The sequence below is a fragment of the Pinus tabuliformis genome, chromosome 6 (assembly GCF_031772625.1).
Source record: "Pinus tabuliformis cultivar Carrire ecotype Pingquan chromosome 6, CPIR1, whole genome shotgun sequence".
In the NCBI taxonomy this organism is placed as follows: domain Eukaryota; kingdom Viridiplantae; phylum Streptophyta; class Pinopsida; order Pinales; family Pinaceae; genus Pinus; species Pinus tabuliformis.
In genome coordinates, this window is record NC_142292.1 from 1,495,263,070 (window position 1) to 1,495,273,712 (window position 10,643).

A 10,643-nucleotide genomic window follows, 5' to 3' on the forward strand; every position below is an offset into this window, starting at 1 on the left:
TCCCTGGGCCAACAGTCCTTCCCATCTGGGATTGCGCATTTTGCAATCCCAGTAGCCAACTGCCTAATTGGATTGTGTATTTTGCAAATCGAGTAGCCAGTCCAGACTACCTTTTATGCAATTCTGGCAGCTAGTCTCCCGACCTCCCGCCAAAATTGCGCAACCTTCATGATCATTCACCCACGTATGTTGCAAGTCAGTTCTCATTTTCATTGTGGTTTTTGACTAATAGATTTCTTGCCATGAGTGTTGCCATGTCTCCAAGTATCACAGGTGTTCATCTACCTATTAGCAGTACAAGTACAATGGTTTCCAAGAGAGCAGAGACGAAGACACCATTCAGAGCACGCTTGGGGATGTAGTCGATCAAGTGTCCATGGGTTTACCTACTCACAAAGACATCAAGTTGTGTGTGGACAAGGACATCAAGCAGCATCATCACAACAAGTGGAATCATGAACAACAACTGAAGACAACATACCAAATGCAGCGAATGCATCGAATGCAATGAATGCAAGAGGAAGGTTGTTGAAAACATAGAGGCGGAGAAAATTTGCAAGATCAAGCAGATCCACTGATAATGAAAGCAACTTTGGAGACTCATGATATGAAGGGATGGCGCGACATGAAGATCGCGCAAAGGCAGATGGTGGAACAAATAAGGAGTTGCATGTGCTGAAGCAGCAACTCAGGAAGAGAATGAAGCTGCACAGACAGTTCAATGAGTTGCAGCAGGAAAAGGAATAGTGGTGGGCGCAACATGCACTCGCATATGAAACTACGCCAATATGAGTTAATGATCCATCCCAGCAGCTGAGATAAAGCAAACATGGTGAGAAATGTTGTTGATCACATGCAAGGGATCCAACATCATGCATGTCGTTGAGCACGCGCATGCAATCAAACCCATTCAACACACTCACCAAAGCGAAGACAAGAAGCAAGTCGAACTGGGGCTGAACATGTACTTCGGCAAGTTGATGCACACGGCCACCAATACACACTTGAAGATCAGCATGGACACTATGCATCAATGCGTTGCCAATTCAACCGTACCCAAGAATACCATGCACATGTTAGCAGACGAGTTGGATGAAATGGGCTAAACCAATGCACCGGTTGCAACGAAGGCAAGAGTTCGCTTCAGCAAGATGTCACCATGAGGTGCATACACACCATCACAGATGACCAAGCTTGGCATTAGCTCACCACCTTCACCATCTTAAGCATGTCAAAAGATTTGGTCTCATCTCAGCGGACTGAGTGTCAGTGATGTCTTGCAAGGCTTGCTCAAGCCATGTTGTCTCACATGAGTACATGTGCATTCTAATGTTGAGTTGTGTCAAGTGTAAGCCAAGTGTCAATGGTTGGATGTAACACTCATAGAGTAGGTGAAGAGTCATGAGGGTAGTTGAACTATAACAAAGGGGAATGTCAAGGGTCACCCCACCCTTTGCTATAAATAGTCCCTCATAACTCATTGTATAGGCTTTTGGTCAGCCAAGCTTCTACTAAGACTATCTTGAAGAAGGCTTGGACAATATTGGAACGTGCCTTGGCTTCTCCACTGCACAAAGCTAGTTCATCTCTTTGGAGGAGCAGGCAGATGTGGCTGTAACGTTCCACTGATGGGGCTAACAGGTTCACACGGTGTATTTTATGATTGTGACTTACACTTCTTTATATAATAAAAGCCAACACATTTTCATGCATATGTTGTTATTGTAGTTGTACTGCTCTGGTTGCCCTAATGATATATGTTGCTTAACTTACGTACTTGTATATGAACTGATTTGTATGTAATTATATGAATCTTGTTGTTAATGTGTTGCGTATGTTGTTAATGTTGCCATTGTCTATGTTGACTACTCTGCTGAACATCAAACAAACCTTTCTCATGAACCTGGTTATATCAACAAGCACACTCATCTCGGATTGATCCGTGAGTGTTGTTCGTGTTATCTTACCTTGTATGTTGTGACTACAACATACGTGTCGACTGCTCTACCGGAAGTTGTGCATGTCCTTTGTGTGGTGTGTTCCTAGCCGAGTTGGGATTGATCCCTTTCAACCTGGAACCCACTTTCACCTTCTCCTCCCTTCGAAGTGTTGGAACCTCTCATACACATTCCTTGACTCACTGCATTAGTCATACCCTTGCTACTAACAGAGTTATCTTACTTCCCTCTGTGCGACATTGTGGTCAAGGCATTACCTTACGACCTTGTGTTGGGACTCCTACACCAAATGGTTTGAGGTCTAATTGAGACTTCTTACTAGGGAGATCCCCTTGACATGTTGGTGGGTCCAGCACCATCAACATTTCTGGCACTAGAAGTAGGGCCTGAAGACAATCAGTGTCCTCTCATCCAGTTTTGAACCTTTGCATATCTTTCATGGAGTCTTGCATTCTTCTTCCCTCGAGGTGCTTTTCAAATCGTGAATATGTCTCCATCTCGGGGAAGCTTTTCAATCTCTTGTCCACTCACATGTATGATGGTGAAGGCGAAGTGGCCTGGCTTGAGCACTTACATGACTTCTTTTCTATGATTTATGAGGAAGATGAGTTTACTGACGAACAGGTCGTTCTGTTGCTTGCATTCACACTTCGTGAATCCCCATTTTGTTGGGTGCTCAGCCTACCAGCTGACACCATGCACTCATGTGAGCACTTCTGTGATCTTATTGAAGACTCGTTCCATCATTTTGATCCAGACCATCTTGACCGGAAACTATTACAGCAACAGAGGCCTTCGCATGAATCCGTTATTGATTTTTGGCAGCGCTTCCGTGACTTACAGTTTCAAGCTCCAAGGATCCAGATGAAGTTCGCTTATCTCTAGGACCAGTTCGAGTCTTGTCTTAAGAGATTTGCCCGTCCCATGAGAAAGCTTGATGTCAAGCCTCGCTCAACCTTCTTCGTTGATGGAACTGTGCAATCCCATGTGGGAGCAGGCATTGTCTCAACGGACAGTCCGCCTCCCTCTCATTCAATAGTTCCACCATCGCCCAGTGATGCTGGGGATCATGTTCACACATCTGTTCAACTTTTTCACCCTCACAACATCACTCCACTCAATTTTTGCGTAGAGTTGGTTGTGAGTCCTTCGAGTTCCTATATGCATTCTTTTCTTCGATCTCCATCTTCGCACTCAAGTGTTCCTCTGGATGATGATGTCTCGTGTTCATCCATTTCAAACTCTTCACTTGTTGTGAACGAGGAACAACCCACTAACGGAGTTGGTGTTGCACAACCAACATGCGTTGTCATTCATGAAGAGTATGAGTGGGAGTTTGAACATCAACACTCGGCGAAGGATGACTCCCTTTCGTTCGAGCCCCCTCCGTTCTTTCCTAGCTTCTTTGGTGAACCTGCCATCCATGATTTTGTATGTGTGTCTTCATCTATGAATGCACCAATTGTTGATCATTCGCAGGAATCACTGAATGCTAGTCCATCATTCAACAACGGAGAGGATAAGTTATTCGTTGAAGATCCACTTGATCCTTCATCTGTCTTTTCCATAAACACAGAGGATGAGTTCGTTTGCTTTTCATCTACCCCTTTGTTTGATTCATCTGATCATGAGGATGCCGAAGAATTCATTGATTTTTCTAATCGTGGTGGTCGTGATCCATTTGCTTTCATTTTTTATCACGATCATGAATCTATCACATTTGATCTTTAGAAGCCATCGTTTATGATGATCTACCTGATGATGAAGTTGAGACACCCAAGACTGTCGAGGCACTTCAGCCCGAGCTGATGGTTATGTCAGGCCCTCACTCTCTTGGGGTTAGTCTCACTTCCAATCATGAAACTGTTCAATCACCAAAGGCTCCTCATTGCTCGTCTGTATGCATTGAAGATTCACCTCACACACAGATCACACTTCCTCCACTCGAATTTCACGATCCCATTGCTCATGCATTGGAGGAATCTTACATTGCAAGCACTTGTTCACGATGCAAGTTATATTTGTTTCTTTCGTTTGCTTGCATGTCTCAGTCAAGAGTGTGCTTTTGCTTCAAAGTTACATGTAATGTCACACAACACCATGATAAGTTCACGAACTGCCTATCATGCACATGCACTCACTTATGTCCCGTGGGCACTTTGAAACACGAAGTGTGGCTGTCTTCACTATTATATCTTTCTTGTTTGCTAGTCCACACAACTGAGTTACTCACGGACCAAGCCTTCACCAACATGGGTCTACCAATGCGTCGGTGGCTGCATTGGAAATATCACTTCACGTGATCATGCCCATGCACCATTAGTGTAGGAGTAGGAGTAGTGTTTGATTTCAGTTGTTTGCTTGCATGCTTTTTTGCTTACATGTGTGTTTGCTTACATGATTTGTTTGCTTGTTTGTTTGCTTTTTTATTTGCTTGCTTGTTGTTTACTTGCTTCGCTTTCATTTTTTGCTTCTACTCTTGCTTTTCTTTGTTGATTGATTATTTCCTTTGCTCATTTCGTTCGTAGGTTAGTTGGCATGAAACCATGTTTGACTCTTGAAACAAGCTTGGTGAAGTACAAGAGGGCTTGTACAGCTATCACTACTTGGTTATCTGTCATCTTGCCTCTGTATGATGAGCTTGTTACTCTTAGTCCATGATACATTGAAGGAAAATATGTATTGATCGAAGCAAACCTTGGTGAAAACACAACGCTTGCGCGCTAACTAGTGTCACCTTCTCTAGTCAGTTGTTTTTGGGTTAACCCTTATCAGGTCAGTCAAGTAGAGTAATGTGAGGGGGAAAAACCTTAACAGGCACGTCAGAGATACAACAAACTACTTCTCTACTGGAACAACCTCTTCTACTCTCAATAAGTCGGGATCCCTCTTTCGCCTCTGAAATGAATAAGTGTTATGCACAGTGGAAAATAAAAATGAAAAGTCAAAAAAATCAAATGAAAAATGAATAAGATGAAAGAAGAGAAAGGCTTCCTGCGCAGGGAGGTGATGCAAGTAACTCCATCGAGGTACTGACCAGACTCACTAGCAAAGGAGCCATGTTTGTGTTCCTATGTGACTCCACCGGGTTACTATCCAAACCTGCTGGCAGTGGAGCAACACCAGAGATGAAACCTAGACTCTGACGACTATACTGCTTGTGCACTTATATACCCCTCAACCCCAATCAAAACAACTATGTTGGATTGGCTTGGAATGTGTGTCAATCGACCAAGAGTCTAGCAGATGCTACATCTTACAATCAAGCTAGTGTGAAGCCAGGATGAGCTGAGAGTTGAACAATACTTCTAGAGGTGTTAGACTTGATTTTCATGAACAAGGTCCATTTAGAGAGCTGGAGTTCTACTAGTGTGTCGCTAAGTGTTGTAGCGGTTACAACCACCCTCCAAAATTTTGCCTTAGCTTGTTTTGGAACCTCCCTACCAACCTTCACAGCAACTTGCCTTGCTTCGTCAAGTCCTCAAGCTTCAGTGTCTTTCTTGCTCAAAGGCAGCCTGTCGATCACAGTTTAATATTTTCCCTTCACAAGCTACTCACCCAGACTTGGCCCAGCTGTAGGCTGAGTAGCTTCCCCTTAAAAAATTGTGCATTTCTAGAGGGAAACTAGCCTTCCCTCTAGAAATTGCACAATCCTCTCTAACAGCCTGTTGGGCTCCTGGATTGTACAATCCTGCCAGCCAACCCTCCCAGTAGGATTTGCGCAAATTTTCCCAGCAACAGGCTGTTCAGCGCAGGATTTGCGCAAATTTGGGTAGCATTCAGCTGCTCAGCTTCGAAATTGCGCAAATCTCCTGGGCAGATAGCCAAGCTCCCAGCCAAAAATGCGCATTTTTCTCCAGTAGTCGAGCAGTCCCTTGCATGTGCAGCTAAGTTGATCGGTTCCCTCCGGGACTGAGCAAAACTGACTTGCATGCATGGGCTGCTTCTCCCAAGTAGCATGCAAAGGCATCCCTTGTTTCAGGGATCTATGTTTATTAGTTGGAGGTTACATGCAAGGATCATTTTAGACACCTCCCACCAAGTGGCGCTTCCCCTAGATTTGTGGCATGTGTGTCCCAACCTCAATGTTATCAAAACTCATCAACTGAATGCTGCAGAGCTCATTCCTCACATCAACCTTGTATCTATGACATCCCACATCACATCTAGGAGCAGTCGGCACATTCAGCTCAGTTGTTTTGGGGTAAGCTCGCTTCCCATTCCTTGTGCTGCATTTCTGTCGCTTTTTGTGTTTTCGCTTGTGGGAGTATTGTTTGCTTGATTTCTTTGAACGCTTGCTATCATTTACATGTATTCTAGCTTGTCCTAGATCTGTTTCAGTTTTCGTTGCTATCTCACTATTGTCGCATGCATGAAACTGTTTTGCACGGATGTTCACCCAACCGGCGAACGACCTCACCCACATGCATGTTGATCTGTTTTCTCAATCTTCCATTCATGTTTTGCATGCACTATTTATCACTTCTGCTATCACTTAGTGTCGTCATGCATTTCATCGACTTACTTGCTTTCAGTTGCCCATCGGTGAGTTGGGCCAACCTTGGCCCGGTCTCTGCCTTCACCAAGGCTGCATTACATAATCTGGAGAAGGAAGGCTCACCTTCCTCTCCAGATTTGCACATTCTTGCCTAGTACTGGCCTCCTGGATCAGTGGTCGCTTGGCCCAAGAATTTGCGCAAATCTATCCCTGGGCCAGTAGTCCTTCCCAACTAGGATTGTGCATTGTGAAATCCCAACAGCCAACTGCCCAACTAGATTGCACATTTCGTAGATCCAACAGCCAGTCCAACCTCCCAGTGAGTCCAGAATTCCTTTTGCGCAGTTATGGCAACCCATCTCCCGACCTCCTGGCCGAAATTGCGCAACCTTCATGATCATTCACCTAGGTATGTTGCAAGTCAGTTCTCATGTTCATTTTGGTTTTCGACTGACAAATTGCTTTCTATGAGTGTTTCCATGTCTCCAAGTATCACAGGTGTTCATCTGCCTCTCAGCAGTACAGGTACAATGGTTTCCAAGAGAGCAAAGATGAAGACATCATTCAGAGCACGCTTGGGGATGCATTCGATCAAGTGTCCATGGGCTTACCTACTCACGAAGACATCAAGTTGTTCATGGACAAGGACATCAAGCAGTAGCATCACAACGAGCAGCATCATGAACAACAGCTGAAGGCAGCATACCAAATGCAGCGAACACAACGAATGTAAGAGGAAGGTTGTTGACAACATAGAGGCGGAGCAAAGTTGCAAGATCAAGCAGATCCACTGATAATGAAAGCAACTTTGGAGACTCAGGATATGAAGTGACAGCGCGACATGAATATCGCGCAAAGGCAGATGATGGAACAAAGAAGGAGTTGCATGTGTTGAAGTAGCAACTCAGGAAGAACATGAAGCTGCACAGACAGTCCAATGAGTTGCAGCAAGAACAGGAATAGCAGTGGGTGCAGCATGCACTCGCAGATGAAACTACGCCAATACGAGTTAATGATCCATCCCAGCAGCTAACACAGAGCAAACATGGTGAGCAATGTTGTTGATCACATGCAAGGGATGCAACAACATGCATGTCATTGAGCGCACTCATGCAATAAAACCCATTCAGCACACTCACCAAGGCGAAAACAAAAAGCAAGTCCAACTGGGGCTGAACATGTACTTCGGCAAGTTGATGTGCATGACCACTAGCACACACTTGAAGATCATCACGGACACTATGCATCAGTGTGTTGTCAGTTCAACCGTACCCAAGAAGACCATGCGCATGTTATCAAACAAGTTGGATGAAAGGGGCCGAACCAATGCACCGGTTGCAATGGAGGCAAGAGTTCGCTTTAGCAAGATGTCACCATGAGGTGCATACACACCATCACGGACGACCAAGCTTGGCATCATCTCACCACCTTCACCATCACAATCATGTCAAAGAGTTGGTCTCATCTCAGCGGAACGAGTGTCAGTGATGTCTTGCAAGGCTTGCTTAAGCCATGTTGTCTCACATGAGTACATGTGCATTGTAATGTTGAGTGATGACAAGTGTAAGTCAAGTGTCAATGGTTGGATGTAATAGTCATAGAGTAGGTGAAGAGCCATGAGGGTAGTTGAATTGTCATAAAGGGGAATGCCAAGGATCACCCCACCCTTTGTTATACATAGTCCCTCATAACTCATTGTATAGGCTTTTGGTCAGCCAAGCTTCTACTAAGACTATCTTCAAGAAGGCTTGGACAGTATTGTAATGTGCCTTGGCTTCTCCACTGCACAAAGCTAGTTCATCTCTTTGGAGGAGCAGGCGGATGTGGCTGTAAAGTTCCACTGATGGGGTTAGTAGGTTTACATGGTGTATTGTATGATTGTGACTTACACTTCTTTATATCATAAAAGCCAGTACATTTTCATGCATATGTTGTTATTGTAGTTGGACTGCTCCGGTTGCTTTAATGATATATGTTGTTTAACTTACGTACTTGTATATGAATTGATTTGTATGCAATTATATGAATCTTGTTGTTAATGTGTTGCGTATGTTATTAATGTTGTCACTGTTCGTGTCGACTACTTTGTCGAACATCAGACAGACCTTTCTCATGAACTTGGTTATATCAACCGGCACACTCGTCTCATACTGATCCGTGAGTGTTTTTCATGTTATCTTACCTATGTTGTGACTGTCACATCCGTGACGACTGCTCTGCTGGAAGTTGTGCATGTCCTTTGTGTGGTGTGTTCCTAGCCGAGTTCAGACTTATCCCTTTCAACCTAGAACTCACTTTCACTTTCTCCTTCCTTCAAAGTGTTGGAACCTCTCATACACATTCCTTGATTCACTGCATTAGTCACACCCTTGCTACTGACAGAGTTATCTTACTTGCCTCTGTGCGACATCGCGGTCAAGGCATTACCTTACGACCCACTGCTGGGACTCCTACACCAAATGGGTTGAGGTCTAATTGGGACTTATTACCGGGAAGATCCCCTTGACATGTTGGTGGGTCCAGCACTGTCAACACATCGAAATATTAAAAGATTTAAAACTTTATTTAAATGACTAATAACATGTTTTCCCTATCTTACTAAGGGGCGATATTTGATTTCCCCTTCCAGGGGCCCATGTTTTTAGTAATGGTTCCTAGTTGTTGACTTGTTAATTCTTCTTCTCTTTGTGCCTTTTTATTTTGTGCAAGGGAAATAACATTTCCCATCACCATTTGAGATGATTTTGAGATAGTTTTTCATGGTAACTTGTATGTGTGGAATAATTTCATTTATCAGGATCAACATCTATGATGAGAAGCAATTTTCAATGTTCAAGGAAGACCACGTGAACGAGCTTCAGGGCTAGAGCATCTGGGGTCATGGTGGATCTATAACAAATAAAGGGCTCGACTCCATCGACACTATAGTTGTTGCTCTTCCACTGCTCATGCTCTTATTTTTTCGTTGATCTAGGTGTAGTAAGGATTTCACTAGGCAGTAGTGAAATTCATTTTTTTTTTAAGAAACTACTTGATTTCTCATTAATAGATTGTCGTAGAGAAAATTGCAGATTACCAAACGTGAAGGAGGGACTACTTTTTGTGGATTGATGTTCCTTAAAGACAGCCGGATTCTCAGATGACTGACTATTTTCAGATGGATCAATTATCAAAATAATTTATTTTATATAAAACGTAAAAAGAGAGAGATGGTATTATTGGTGCAACATGCTCCAATCCCATCCTTTTGGCTGTCAATGTAATGAAAAAAGTGAGGAACCGAGGACGACGTGAAGGTTAAATGTATTTTTGTTTGATTTGGCCCAGATTCCATGCATTCAAGAGAGATACGATGGAGCCTCTGAAACGACCAATTCTTTATATCAAGTATGGAATTTTATGTGCCTATATCGAATCTCAAATTGCGGAATTGAGTCGACAGATTATTTACTTGATGTTTTTCATAGGCTAAAGACGTCATGTCCACTATTTTTGGAGTCTTATTGTTCATAATATCATGCCCTTCACCATTAGTGTGTTTCCCTGTTGATTTCACCAATGACAATTTGTGGTTGCTTGGATAAGGATATTGTGTCAGCGGTTGAAAAACGAGGCAATTCCTGCCAGCATGTGAAGTACAATAAGACATGTTGTTCTTTTCACTCTGATCTCCCAAACCTTATATATAGGGAATAATTGGGCAAGTCCATCACAAGCCAAGCCACTCCCCATTATCTTGAGGCGAAGTATTGTGGTTGTAAAATTTATATCAATCCAGTTTGTCTAAGGGATAAAAGTTATAAGAATTTCCTTGTTATAATTATATTGGAAAAAAAATGTCCAATAGACTGTGGATTTAGTTGTTGCAAGTATTTCTTAAGTAACTTTGTGGATTTAGTTGTTGCATGTATTTCTTAAGCAAGTGTTTTATGGGGAGGTAAGTAGTGTATTTGGTTGCACTTGAACACCAAAGATTAAGGTGTTTATTTTCACCTAGGCTCGCCCTTCCTCTCTACTTATTTTCCTTCGGCATTTTAAATATTGGACCAATAACTATCCATATTTTACTTGATGAAGTTGCATTGCAAGTGGGTACATTTCTAGTCAAAGACGACACCCTTAATTTTCTTATTGTAAAATGGCCAAACTTGAGAGAGTATTAGAGTTAATAAATACTTTGATACTAT